At 32.8% G+C, this 14,415-nt stretch overlaps 1 protein-coding gene across 4 annotated transcripts in view; it reads left to right on the top strand.

Moving 5' to 3' along the window:
• LOC106645143 (uncharacterized) overlaps positions 1-14,415 on the top strand; it is a 420,078-nt gene that overhangs the window by 35,913 nt on the left and 369,750 nt on the right. The gene's annotated exons all lie outside the window — the stretch shown is intronic.

Genomic DNA, 14,415 nt, shown 5'->3' with positions numbered 1-14,415 from the left:
GCCGCTGGACCCATGGAAAAGGCTTCATTGAAGTTTTTTACCGAGAAAGTTGTTCTTCAAATTAAATAATTTTTTGGTATTTGTTTAGTAACATTATTTTACTCTTAAAATACAAAATTTATTAATGCTTACTTCTCATTACATACTGATATTGAAACTGCAAACTTATTTTGGTTTTCAACAGTAGCAACTGTGAGATTGTCGTATGAAAAATATGAACTATAAATCAATGATCTGACTTCATCTAAATAACGAACAAAGGCAGCATCGATAGTCGTTGCATATTCAGTGGTCGATTGGAATGGGTTATTAATCATTATATTTAAGTAAAATTTTTATTTCAGAAATTGAATTAATGGTACAGCAGCTTCAAAGGAAAAGTCAACAAAAGAATCTCTGTTTTCCACTAAGTATAGAAATCTTATAATAATATATTTCAAGTATTACAGAACCCTCCTCTGTATCCATTAATATTTTTTCGTAAGTAACTTGAACTATTTTATTAATAGAAGTATTAGGTAATATATAAATAAATACATAATTACCTCTTTGTCTCTTCACACAAGGCATTCACATTGTTTGTTTTTAGAGTTTCTTCAGTCTTATTTCACATTCAACTTTTTGCGCCTGTTCAGAGACGTCACTCGATTTAAAATAATTTTTATTATTGTTTTATATTAATCGCGTATCATCATCATCTACTAATAGCATCGTCCGAGATTTGAACACAGTACATATATCAACTGCCCCTTCACATATGTATAAAGCACAGAGAGAGAGAGAGAGAGAGAGAGAGAGAGAGAGAGAGAGAGAGACCATTCGTGCGCTACTACATGCATGTATTTTACGCCATACCATACGTACTACTCACTTTTGAGATAGCATGCTGAGGTGGGGGGACAAACAGGAATGAAGGGGGCAAGAAAAAGTGTGACGCTTTCCCCTACTTTCGTCTAGTGAGAGCGCTACATAAGAAGCTTCGCTTCAAAAATAGAAAAATAAATGTGTTTTATACATTGCTAATGTTTTCACAAAGATTAAAATATAAGAGCAATATGTTACTTATTATGTCATGAGGATAAGGTCAAAAGTGAACGTCGTTTGTTGAACATGTCGTTCTGCTCTCAGTTGTTTCCATGATGACTTGAGGTCAGTGCCTAAGCACACGATCAGTAAGAGCTAATTTTGGGAGTACGAATGAAAACTCCAAAAAATCAAGTGTTAGTTTGAGCAACGTTTCGTTGGTCTCAACGCCAACCTCATCATGCTCAGTCTATATCATTAAGACAATCGTTACAGACAGTCTGTAACACCTGATTTTTTGGAGTTTTCATTCGTACTCTTAAAATTAGCTCTTACTGATCGTGTGCTTAGGCACTTACCCTCAAGTCATCATAAAAAGTTAACGGTTTTCTGATTCTAAAAAAATTTCTAAACATACATGTTTTAGGTATTATAAATAGAAAATGAAATTGAGTCGATCGAATTTCGTTAATTTATTAGATTCCCAAAACAATTTCCGGGTTAACTGATAAGGAGTTGTCGTATTCATAAGCTTACGTGATTACAACGTTTATTGTGTGATTATTAAATAACTAGATTGGATACAATGAAAATGTAAGACGTATGTTTTGAAAGCAAAAAATTATAAAGAATTATCAAATACGTTTACATTATTTTAACTTCATTTATAATCCTTGAATACAGAATGTCAAATAGTGTTTAGAGAGGTTTTATCAGTTTGTGTGTAGATGTGTATGTTAATGTGGAGTTTTTGTAATTTTAATTTCTCGCATAAATTATTTTTACAAAATAATTTTTATAATTTTGATTATTATTTTATAAATTTTCGTTTAAAGAAAAAAAGAGCTGACAACGATGAAACAAAGCCACAACGAGTGAAACTCGCAGGTGAGTTACTAGGCTAATTTGGGTGATGAAACCCTGTAGAATCAACTCTTGTCGTATCAAACGCATATAGAATGGAATTCGAATAAATGGTTATTCTATCTAGTGTATTACTTGTAAGAAAAATGTGAAAACTTTTATAAAGTAATCCTTCTTTAACGAAAAAAGCCGTTTAATCTTTATTTTTAGCTGCTCGACCAAAAAGCAAACTCGCGGGATCGGTCCAACGATAACCATTTAACTGAGATGTTGGTATAATATTTTCTAATACATATAAAATTGCTCGAGGTGGTAGCCTTGAAGAAATTTATTCTAATTTTTTACAGCTATATCACATTCTATTGCAGATTCTATCGTAGATTGCGATAAATCAAGAGTTTTCCCTGCATCTATCATTTTACATGCGTTCCCACCTTCTGCTATACAACGTGTCCATTTATCAATTATGTTTATTGCTATATGCATGTGAGGATGTAAAAATGTTATTTTTCTACATTATTGAAACACCCTTGTACTTATACAAAATTTTGTGTATTTTAGATACCTTCATATCCATTTATCTTAATTTTTGTAAAAAAAGGTATGTCTGTCTGTCTCTTTAAGTTTGATGACTTTTGACAAATAATGTCAGAATTCTTTTCACTGTTCCAAAATTTTATAGTCAGAATCTCCTTCAAGTAATTAAAGATAAAACGAAGATAGTATGTAAAAGAGCGAGATCCGTACATTTTTCGTAAGACACTACTTTTTTACTATCACGTTGTCTTGTGTTTCGAAGAGACGACATATTTTATTTTAGAGAGTAATTCGATTCCTCAAATTCGTAAGTATGAGATCTTTAAGAAGAAGAAGAGGATGAAAATACACATAGCACGCTTTTCAGTTTTTATACTGACCTTGTGAGAAAGCGTACAATGAGAGACCCCTCCAATTAGTCATGCTTAAAAGAGTAGAATGGGGATGATAAAGGGACATAGGTATTTAATGATCGATTTTAAGCAGGGTACACTGGACGAGCTTAGATTTCGTACGTGCATATTCCCATATGATGAGTATCAGTATGTATGTGCAACATCAGTAACATTGTACTGATGTAAATAGAAAATTTAGTTTATGAGATTTGAAATCTCGCGCTTTAGGATATTCTCTTACCTATAAGGGCCAATCATAAGCGTGCACGTGTCTATTAATACGCCAATATACTCTGTTTGTACTTACCTTTGTCCAGCAGCTTGCTGCTGCTGCGGTTATCGTCAGTCAGCTTCATACGCCCTTTTCGGTAAGTCGCTTTGCGCTCGTGTTAATAATTTTCACGTGTATCGTTTTTATATAAGATTTCTGTAATTTAAAACGATTCACATTTTTCGATTGACACTCAATTTCTCCGTCAGACTCATAAAATAGTGTTTCTTTCTTTTTATCTTGCAAGTAAGCAAGCATTATTATTTGTTAAAGTAATATTAAATAGAGGGATTGTTTTTTATAATAAACGGCTAAAGTGTTTGAAAGCGTGTTGTGCATTTATTTTTGTGTCCTTTTTTTTACATCCTTTTCACGCTCTCCCAAATTCGGCTTGTGATATAAATTATACAGTCCACCATCTTACTGAGTTCAATTTCGAACAATGTACAATTACCAAAATGCGTACACAGTAGCTATACTTGTTCCTTAAAGAAAGTTGTTGTTCCTTAAAAAAAACTTCAAAAGTCAAAACTTGAAAAATTTAAAAATGTGTTGCGAAAAGTAGTTTCTACGAAGAAGAAGAAAAAGAAAAAATTTTTGACTTCAATGGATTTAATGGCGAAGTAAAACATTTAGAAAATATTTGAGAGCTCTACAAAGGTACTTTTATTTCATAGACGAACAAAGAATTTCATATGCCTTTGCGGAAAAAGAGGAAAGAAAAAAATGACGTAGATGCAAATGCTTTAATGAGTGATGACGTGACTCTGAAAACTATAACTAAAGCATATCAAAAAAAGTCTGAATTACTTTTAAATTATTTAAAAAAAAATAACCGTCGAATTAGTTGAAATAGTGAGGTTGTCGTGACCATTTTTAGTGAAAAAATATAAGGTTTGAATATTATTGACTTAGTAAATGATGCGACAAGACGCAGAAAAAAAGTTTAATCTATAGGCAGAAAAAAATTTGGTAATATGTCGCATGAGATCCTTACGCCTCAAGAGTTTGTAAGAAATAATAATGACCTGTGGGAGATTCGTAACGTCAACCGTGCTGACACTTTATCAAAGACTCGTTAAAAATTATTGAACCCGAGAGAGAAGATAGACCGCGACTATGATAATATTACCGACGAATTGTTGAGTAAAGACGCCAGTGAAGCATATCAATCATTTGGGAAAACTACTATTAAAGAGAATAAGTGGCTTAGATTTTGAAAAAAATAGACGTATTAGAAAAACAATACCTTACACACTAATCCTAAGGTTGGTTTTACCGGTGCTAGAAACTAAATAAGATTAAAAAAAAATGTTTTATCAGATAAAATAAAAAAAAAGGTTTAAGGGACAAGACGTTTTTTCGTTACACAAAACAAGGGTATGTCGTACATTTTCGTTGTAGTAGATTTTTTGAGTAAATTTGTATGGGCCCAACCATTATGCGATAATACCTGCAGTGAAGTTATCGCAACTTTTAAAAAATTTCTCCAACACTATTGGTCTAAAGTCAAACACAGTCCAAACAGATCAGGAAAAAGAATTTTGAAGAAGTGCATATCAACAGTTGGTAAATCGTAATGAAATTGAATTTCGGCTTGCAAGTAACCCTGACAGTGAAGTGGCTGTAGTTGAGCATTTCATACGAACACTGAAGAAACGTACGTATAGATATTTCAATAATTGAAATACATATTGCTAGATTTGATTATTATAAGATTTAATTGATTGGTACAATAAATAACCTCACATTACAGTTAGGCCAGCACCTAGTGCCGTTACCATATATAACGCACGTTGCGAGAAAAAATTTAGTAAATTCCCGAACACGAAAGTAAAAACATCGTCAGAATAGTCCAGCTAAATCGAAGTATAAAGCTAGAGACTACGTGCGCGTTAGACGAGAGAAAAGCGTATCCGAAACAGATGCCGTGATATCATGAAGTGAAGAAATATTTAAAATTGTCAGTGTTTCCGAAGGACAGAATTTATACACTCATTACTTGCATGGTTCTTTCGAATTTTTTGATAAATGCATCAACAAAGAGCTATTAAGTCAGTATTACCAAAGCAACACTTTTCGTACGACGAGTAAGAGTAAGTGCCACAGGTTTGATTGCACATGCAAAGACTTAAGCAAGCACCAAAAACTGCACTGCAAAATATCCAATCACACGTGTGAAAGTTATATCTTTCACTGTGCACAGTGGTATTACGAGCAACTCTTTAGAAAATGTTATTCTTGGACAAAAAGGTATTGTCTTTTTGCATTTAATCTTACACCAGATTTGTCTGCTCACTTTGCAGATAATTAGAGTTCAGTAAGAAACGGTTCCGTCGGAATATAAGTACGTTTTGATACGCCTTTGACAAAAACGTTAAATTGTGTTCTTCATCTAGAGTTTCCCAACGTGTTAAAAATAGACTCAAATCGGTAAGTAGTTGTGGATTTCAACACCTAAAATGAATTCCTTTTCCTTTCTTTTTATTATTTCCCTTATACTACCATTACCACCACCGCCACCAGCACTCCTCTTATCACGCTCACTACCAATACTTAGGCGCTGTTATATACCTTTTTTCTTTTTACCGTAGCCTAGTCTTTCGTTGAACTAATAGTATGCTGCGCATCATTCAAGATAGTGGACGCGGCTGCTCACAATAAGTCATGGAAAAAGTTAATTTTTTCGTAGACATTTAAGCACTCCACGAAAAAAATGGTAATTGTTTACCAAAAAAAATCGCAGTGGTGAGTGTTGACTGTAACTTTTGTTACTATTGGATTATAAAACTACGTTTTATTTAACTTCATGAATTGACGTCAGGACTTTTAGCTACAGATAGTTGTTAAATGCGTTATTTTCATTGACTCGAGTGGTCTGAGTGTGAAGCTAACATCGCGTATGTATATAGCCCTTTTCGTGACATAGCAAGAAGTGCTCTTCACATTAACGATCGAGGTCATCAAAAGCAAAAATTACTCGAGAAAGTTTTGGAGTGTCAAATAATAAATCTTGAAGAGTACTGTTGTCCATTTTTTAAAAAACTACTTTAACATCACAATATTAGATTCTAATTAGGCATAATATAAGGTACAGATAAGAATATTAAAAGAAGTAATAAAAAAAAAAAATGATGGTTATGCTCTTTGGCCTTAATGAATCTCTCTGATCGTAAATCATGATTTTCAAAATTATATGTTAACAAACAGATAAAATTTTTTGCATTAATAGTCCAGGGGGTTCAAAATAAACATTTCTATATAAAACGTTAGTTAATTATCTCATTTCTTATAAAAAAAATTTGTATCTATGGCAAGGACTGGTATATCATTAACATTAGTTTCAAAAGAAATAACCAGTCATAGAACATTTCATTCACCATTAAACTCAAACAATGAAGAAAGTTTGTATAGAATTTGAATCTGAGAAAAAAAATTAAAGAAAGAAGATTTTATTGTATGAGACAAGACTTCTATAATCCCGAAGAAAGCCTTAGAAATAGTTGAAAGAACACTACGTGATTTATGTGATACAAATATCCATTTTAGTAATAAGTTAGTTGTTTTAGAAGGCGATTTCAGACAGATTTTTTCAGATTTGAAAAATAGTAATAGAAACATAATTATACAAGAAAGTATTCAATCGTTGTATGTTAGGTCGTGGTTTCGTATTCTAAAACTATAAATCAATATTCGTTCAAGTGAGAAAACATTTTCAAAATTGTTATTAGATTATTAGATTATTAGATATTGGAGAAGGAAAATAGGAGTATTGTAAAAGGAATAGAAGAATTGTAAAAAATTTTTGCATATTTTTTTAAATTCAGTATTCTTTTTAATTGTTTTTACTACGTAAAAATCCAAAGAATAAGTAAAGGACAGACGGGTTATTTTTCAATAATACCATTTTCATTAATGTTTATTATTGTAAATTTCCGAAAAAGTTAGGAGAGGAGAGTTCTGTTTTTTTGTGGTTATGTATAGACAAGTCAGAGATATAGACTGTCCACTACTTCGCTTGAAAAAAACTCTCTGATATTTCCAGATATTCTAGAGTCTTAATTTGCGAGATTTCAGAGCTATTAGTAAGGTAAAATTTAAAATTTCAATAGCATTTAAAATATTTCATTTTTATTATTATTAATCACATTTATACTATCATATTTCTTGTGAACATATTGTTAATAACATATAATAGAAATTTTGTTAACTAGAAACTAAGCCATGTATTCAATATTTTTCTTTTTCAATTCAAACACACTTTTTTTGTATCCGAAAATATTTTCTCTACAACCGTCCTCTCGTTGAAAGTATTGTCTAAAATTTTTTTGTTTATCTCTAATTCTTTTAAAAAAGTATCATTAAATTTTTTTTTCTTTTGGTTTCCGCTTTTTTTTTTTTTTATCTTTAGCTCAGTTTTCTTTGTATAAAGTCAAAGACAAACGCTCACTAGAGACTCATGTTTATTGTAATTTCAAATTTGGTACAAGATTTATTATGATTCCCAACACTACATTCCTTATTAACAGAAAACCTCCTTTTAGTTCGGCATTGCCGTGAGAAACCGTCCTGACTATTTTTATTATACTTAAAAAATTTTTGTACTTAACAGTGAAATGAAGATTGATTACTTTAACCCAAAAGTGATCAAGTCGTATATCGTGTTATGGATGTGGTTTGGCTCGGCCAAACCAGTGCCTGTATGTTGGCACTCTGGCGTACAACTGGCGACACAGTAGTGCATCTAAAAGTACAATTAATACAGCCGCTCTTGGTGGCGGTCGTGGCTGAGCGGTCAGTGTAGAAATTCGTGAATCCTTAGTTGATCTGGTTCGAGCCCCTGCTCCGCCTTTTTGGCGAAGTGTTTCACTACAATAATTTAGTTACTTTAATCCATTTATTTAATGTATTGGAATGACCTGCTCCCCATCTACATGAGAATCCCGGTACTTCTTCTATAAGTTCGTAACAATTGACTTCGTTAAAATTTTGAAATAATTTCCATGCTATCAAATTGAATAAGCTCTTTAAACTCTTTTTTTATTCTCTCGGCTGTTGTAGAAATTATAATAGTACATTCTATTAGTTTTTATAGTACGGTTCAGAACATTTTCTTAGCTAAACTTTGATTTATTACAACGCAAGGCCTTAAACAAGAAATACCCCTTACAAAAGAATATTTAAGGGAAGATTTCCAAATGCTTTATGAGAAAAAATTTTAATTATTGCGTGAACATCATTCTTCAATCTTAAAATATCAAGATCACTAATATTATTTTTAAAAATAATTAAAGCATTTTTAGTAGCGATGCCAGCATTAATTTTTTCTGTTTGTGACAAGGTATTATCTTTTGACCAATTGAGTAGAACAATTAATTTTTGGTTCACAAGTAAATTCTGGTCTTACAATTTGTTCTACTACATTAGCGAGTAAGGTAGTTAAACGGTCAAATAAAAATGGAGCTTTGGGTTCCTTTGATTGGAATTATGTTAAAGAAGGTTCAATTTATCAAGTTAAAGACTAGAAAAAGTACAACTTAGCAACTAAAAACTTGTCTTTTAAGGTCTTTTGAAGTACTATGTACGAGTTGCAATTGGGCTCCATTATTTCTTTAGTCATCGTTTCAACGTATTTTGTTAAAAAAGGTAACGTTTGTCGTGCTCTTTCTGCAACCTGTGAGTTATTTCATCAACGAACACCACAATAAAAACAAGAAAACAAGTCTGATTTTGTAATCGCCAAGTATTCTGCTCTGCGTGCTGGCACGTTATTATATAAATTAAATAAAGCTTATGAAAACTCAAAGATTTTCCACTTTATAGCTTTAATTCCTACTTTGAAAACATTATGCATTACATGCAAGCCACATGTTCCTATATCGATCATTGGGTAAGTTTCGTCGTTAGTAGTTTTTATTGCCTGCTGTAAGTCTCGCAAAAATTTTTAATGTACATGAGGATCGTCCATTGAAACTTGAATAACTTTTTTAAAAATATTAGTTGGTATGCAATCTTAGAATGTTTTGAGAAAATGAGAAGCCCGTGTTTTTTCCAAAAAGGCTGATGTTAAGTAACGAGACAAAACTCTACTGAGATATTTGCGCCAAAACCTAAAAACGATATCCATTTTTTGCTTTTTACTCACTGTGTTTGAACTTTCATTAAATTCTATCGCAACATATTTATAGTTATTAATAATGTTAATTAAATCATTAAAAAAAAAAATTTTCAATCCACGTGTTATCACATAAGATGCTTTTGTCCAGTCTAATTGCATTTTTTTGCAATCACATTGTCTGGAAGTATTTTTGCTATACTCACCACGCTACTTTCTATATTTAAAAGGGATGTTCGTCTTATAACGCAGTGTAAAATACACAAAATTTAAGCCTACACTATCGTCGTTTGAATGATTGCTTATTTTAGTAGGTTTGACGAGATCCACTTATTAGGCCGTTTTCGAGTTGAACAGGTTTTTATTTTGTGTTGGTAACATAGCTGAAATCTCTGCGTCCCAGTTTTAAACTAGGCTATTGAGTGTCGCTTTTAGAACTTGATTAACTATGTAGAGATCGCACTGAAATTACTGGAGGTGTAAACTTAAGTATTTACTTCATTTATCAGTTGCACACTAAACTTGAAGCCTCTACAAAAAAAATTGTCCAATCATTTCATATTCAAATTACCACACATTAAATTGAACTTACAATACCTATACAACCGCTTTTCAACACCTAAACACCTCTAAACACCTTAATTACACCGTTCAGAGTATGAATCTATTATATAAAACCTATACCTTAATGAACATCTTTACTTATATTCATACTTAATATTTCTATAAAAATTTCTGTTCAAACTTTTACATTTCAAATTTCCCGCTCGTTGGACCTAACCTAAAACACTTTCACTGTCACATCTCCATCACACATTGTTCAATGCCAGCCTTACTAAAATAAGACAATACACCATCGCCTCCCCCATTATAACACTCCTTTATTAACCTCTACGCTTTTCACCACCAACGTAACTCTTCTTTTTTCTATGTAGGTACCTACACGCTGCATGATTCTGCCTGCTCTCGGTTCACATATCTTGTGTAGGTGCCAGCCCCCTTTTTTTCGAACACCACACTGAATTCACCCATCAGTATGCACCCCACACTTACCGTACCTCTACCATCTTATTTCAGTTTATATCTCCTTCGCAAAATCTTTGTAATCTTTTTTTCTCCTCGTTGTAAATATACCTCACACCACCATGAATGCCTCACACGCACTTGTATCCTACCTTCACGTTTCCTTGGGCCTTACCTTCCTTGTGTATTTTCACCATTTCTCTCTATAATATTCTTTTTCTTCTCATCATATTATTTTCGATAAATAAATCTCTATTTAAGAACTTTTTCCTTGCCATCACTTTCTTTTTGTCCTCCTTGGTCAATTTTACTAGTTTCCGGCAGTGGCCCTTATACGTTCTCTTTAACTTAAACACACCAAGTGCACATACCTTCATGTTTGAATTGTTTTTGGTAAACCATTCCATCTCTTTCTTGAAATCCTCTCCTTTGAAGTTCTTGCCTTTAATCATAATATTACTTCTTCTCCTCTCCTTCTCGTCCCTCTCATTAATAGTCACTAGTCCTCTCACCTTCAGCCATAGTTCTTCCATTTCGTAATTAAGTATCATCCTTTTTCCTCACTTTCTTCTTTCTCTTTCTGACGTTTACTTTTCCACCTTCCTTTTTTGTTTCGCTTTATATTCTCTTGATTTCGTTAGCCATTTCCTTTTTTATCCTTTCAATGTTAAATTCCAAAGTTCCTTCTAGCACATTTATGCTTCTCGTGTTGGGCGGCATTCTAACCCTACTATTCACCATGCTGTCAAGGACACGATTTGCAACACTTTTGGATAAAAAAGATGAGTCCCTATCATCACCACTTGAACTTTACTTTTTTCTCTTACTTTTTGAGTGTAAACCTTACGCTTGTTATGCCTTAAAACTTGATAAAAAACTCTTCGGCCCCACACCTCTCCAAACGCGTGTGCACTCGACCAGCTCCACCAACCAAGTTCTTTATCGGTTTCACTGAAATTTGGAAATGCTTATAATAAGGAGGTGATCTTCAACTTTTTGGGGACATTTCTTTTACACGTTTATACCTATATATTCGAACGAAGCAGATTTTATTTCTGGAACTTCACTTTTTTATTTTTACTTGTAGTTATACTAGTAAAACTAATACTGTCGTTCTATTATAGTAGTAATATTTATTTATTTCCATGTACAGGTTTACAGCAATCTTTTACACTCCCCTCTATAAGTTATACTATCTTAACTTGAAATTCATAACATGCAAATTACCTAAGTTTTTTAATGTACACATTTGACATCCTCTCTATATTTGCACTGTCTTAATTCTAACTCTAAAATTCATAATACATTTTATAATAATCAATAAAATATTTATACTTTAATAACAGTTTTTTTATAAGTTTAATAATTCAACTATTTAAAAATTTTTTTGTTTTTACATTGAACTTTTAGCCTTATTTACTTAAAAACTAACTTGCCCATTCTGTCTTTTTCTCTCTTAAAACAAATTAAATTAGCTTGTACTTATTTCTTAACTTGCTAGATTTTCAAATTCTCTACAATATAATCACATTTCTTTGTTTATCTTTCCTTTAAGTGATTCCCTTGCCCTCTGAGTAAAGCCCTCCGTGTGTTTTTTTAGACCTAATCTTTCTACTTCTCTCCCCTATTCAATTTTTATATCTTACTCTGCTACCTTACAATTTCAGACATGGCTCAATGTTTCCTCCTCGTTTTTACATGCCCTACACAATAAATCTTTAAACCCTTTATTTTCCGTTTTTCCTATGTTGTCACACCTCATCCTTGCCCACTGTTCTTTCAAACAACCTTTCTCATTTGCCTCCCAATACCTCTTTCCCTCTGTTTCTTTTTTTATATATTTGAAATTTTCATTATATCTTGATCCCTTTATTTTCCCCCAGCCTAGATGTATTTTTGCTCTATTCTTCAAGCCGTATTTGCTATCAATCTTTCCTCTGTATTTTTAACTTCTTGGCCTTTATAGATTTTATTTATTGTTTAACCGTTCAAAGTCCTTACCTCTTTAAACGCTTTTTTTACATTATTAGCCCAATGTGTTCCGTTGCCATTTAGTAAAGCCCTTATCTCTTCCCTTAAACAAGTAAATACTCATCTTTCTTTGCTTCTATGATTAATTTCCAATAAATACTCTCCTGCCCTTCTTTTTGTTTCTATTTCCTGTTTTACCATTACTGTTTCTCTTCTCCATATTTAGTCTGACGTATTTCTATTGATTTCCATTAACATTTTCATGTACTTTTTTTGAATTTTTTTTATAACCTCGTTTCTCTCCCACCCCCATATTTCTACTCCGTATAAACAGGCTGATTTTACAATCGTATGTAACAGGTATAATCTTTTACTAAATTTGTCAATTCCTGCTCTTTTGTAAATTTCCCATACTGCATTCATCGTTTTTTGAGCTTTCTCTACCATTTTTCTCATGTGATAACCCACCGTATTTATTTCATTAAACCAAAAACCTAAATATTTATACTCTTTAACAACTTCTTACTTTTCCTTTTATATTCCCATCCTTCATCTTTTGTTCTCCTACCCCGTTTCTTGAATATTATTTTTGTTTTGTTAGTGTTTACTTCTATTTTATTTTCGTAACTATATTTCTCCAAATCTATTATCATACTCCTCAGGCCATCCTTATTTTCAGCTACGGCTACGACATAATCTGCAAACGGTTTATGTATGAGTTTAAACCCTCATATTTTTTTCAATAGCTCGGTAAAAGACAGAGCCATTTATATAACACAGAGCTGAAATACTTCTTCGGGGGTTTTGGAGTTCGCCGAGCACGATTATGCAGTCGACGATGGCTTCTGAAACATCTAGGGCCCAGGGTGGGAGTCAAATACGTCGTTTTCAAACTTTTGCATTTATTTCGTGAAACACAAAGCCAAAATACTTGATCAGAGGTTTTGGGGGTTGCTGAATAATATAAAAATTCTGTAAAAGTCTTATAAAAAAATTATTTATTGTATAAAATTATGAAGATTTTTGAATTTTTTTATTAAATAGGTATGAAATTTTTATATGGTTTTCGTAGAATTTTTGTACAATTTTTATGCAGCGAAAACAATAAAAAAAAATTTTATAAAAATATTTCAGCCTGGAACCCTGTGCTTCAGAAGCCTTAGAAGCCATCGCTGACTGCACAATCATTCTCAGCAACCCCCCAACCCCCAAGTAAATATTTTGGCTCTGTGTTTTATGAGAAGATGCAAAAATCCAGAAGAAGATGAGTTTGACACCCACCCTAGGCCCCAGGTGCTCCAGAAGCCATTGCCAACTGCACAATCGTGCTCGGAGACCCTCAAAATCCCTAAGATAGTATTTTGGCTCTGTGTTTCACGAATTAGATGCAAAAGTCCAGAAGACGATGAGTTTGATGCATATACCCTGGGCCCCAGATGCATCAGACGCCGTCGCTGACTGCATAATCGTTCTCAGTGACCCCCAAAACCAGTGAGTAACGAAATTGGACCCATGTCTATTATAATTGTCCAAGTTGTCGAATTATTATTTGATGCTTCTTATTGATGCTCTTTTAGAATTAGTATTTTTATGACAATAATTTTTTTATTTAAAGCTCATTAAAAAACTATCTTCATGAAGTTTTGGGACGGCATTATGAATCCAATGCTGAAAATCCTATTTCGATCCATCTTACTGCGCCAATTGGAGCTTGCTCAGAACTTTATTTCCTTGACTGTAATTATACTAAATAAATGACAAATAGTCCGTTTTTCATTGTGTGACAAGTCTGATCGCAAAACTTCATAATGGCAGTCATATTGTTAAATTGTTAATTAAAAATATTTACTGCGTATGAAATATGTCATGAGCATAGAATCGACATCTGAGTTTTTATATAGGTACACGGAAAAAGAGTTGTAAGAGGTGCTGCCTCATAACAGATGGCTGCTGCACTAATCACGCAGAGCGCAGAGCTCTGTCGGCGTTGACTAGAGGCTCTCCGTTGTGGGAAAGCTGCGCTCCCACTTTTGAGACGGTAGCAGTGCCGGCTTAGTAAGAGTGCTTCTGCCATGTTAGTAGTGGTAAAGTAACTCTACTATACGTTATGGTATACATACGCTCTTACTACTGGGAGAGCTGCTCGCTTAATATGTAGTGTCTGTACCCCAGTACGTAAAAGAGAATAAGTTGTATTTTTTGTAATTTGAAAGAGT

Source organism: Copidosoma floridanum, unplaced genomic scaffold, assembly GCF_036245765.1.
Source record: "Copidosoma floridanum isolate Cflo_tuat_1 unplaced genomic scaffold, Cflo_Japanese_pri ptg000016l, whole genome shotgun sequence".
Classification (NCBI taxonomy): domain Eukaryota; kingdom Metazoa; phylum Arthropoda; class Insecta; order Hymenoptera; family Encyrtidae; genus Copidosoma; species Copidosoma floridanum.
The sequence above is the reverse complement of the archived record's forward strand: the minus strand, read 5'-3'. Positions and strand labels throughout refer to the sequence as shown.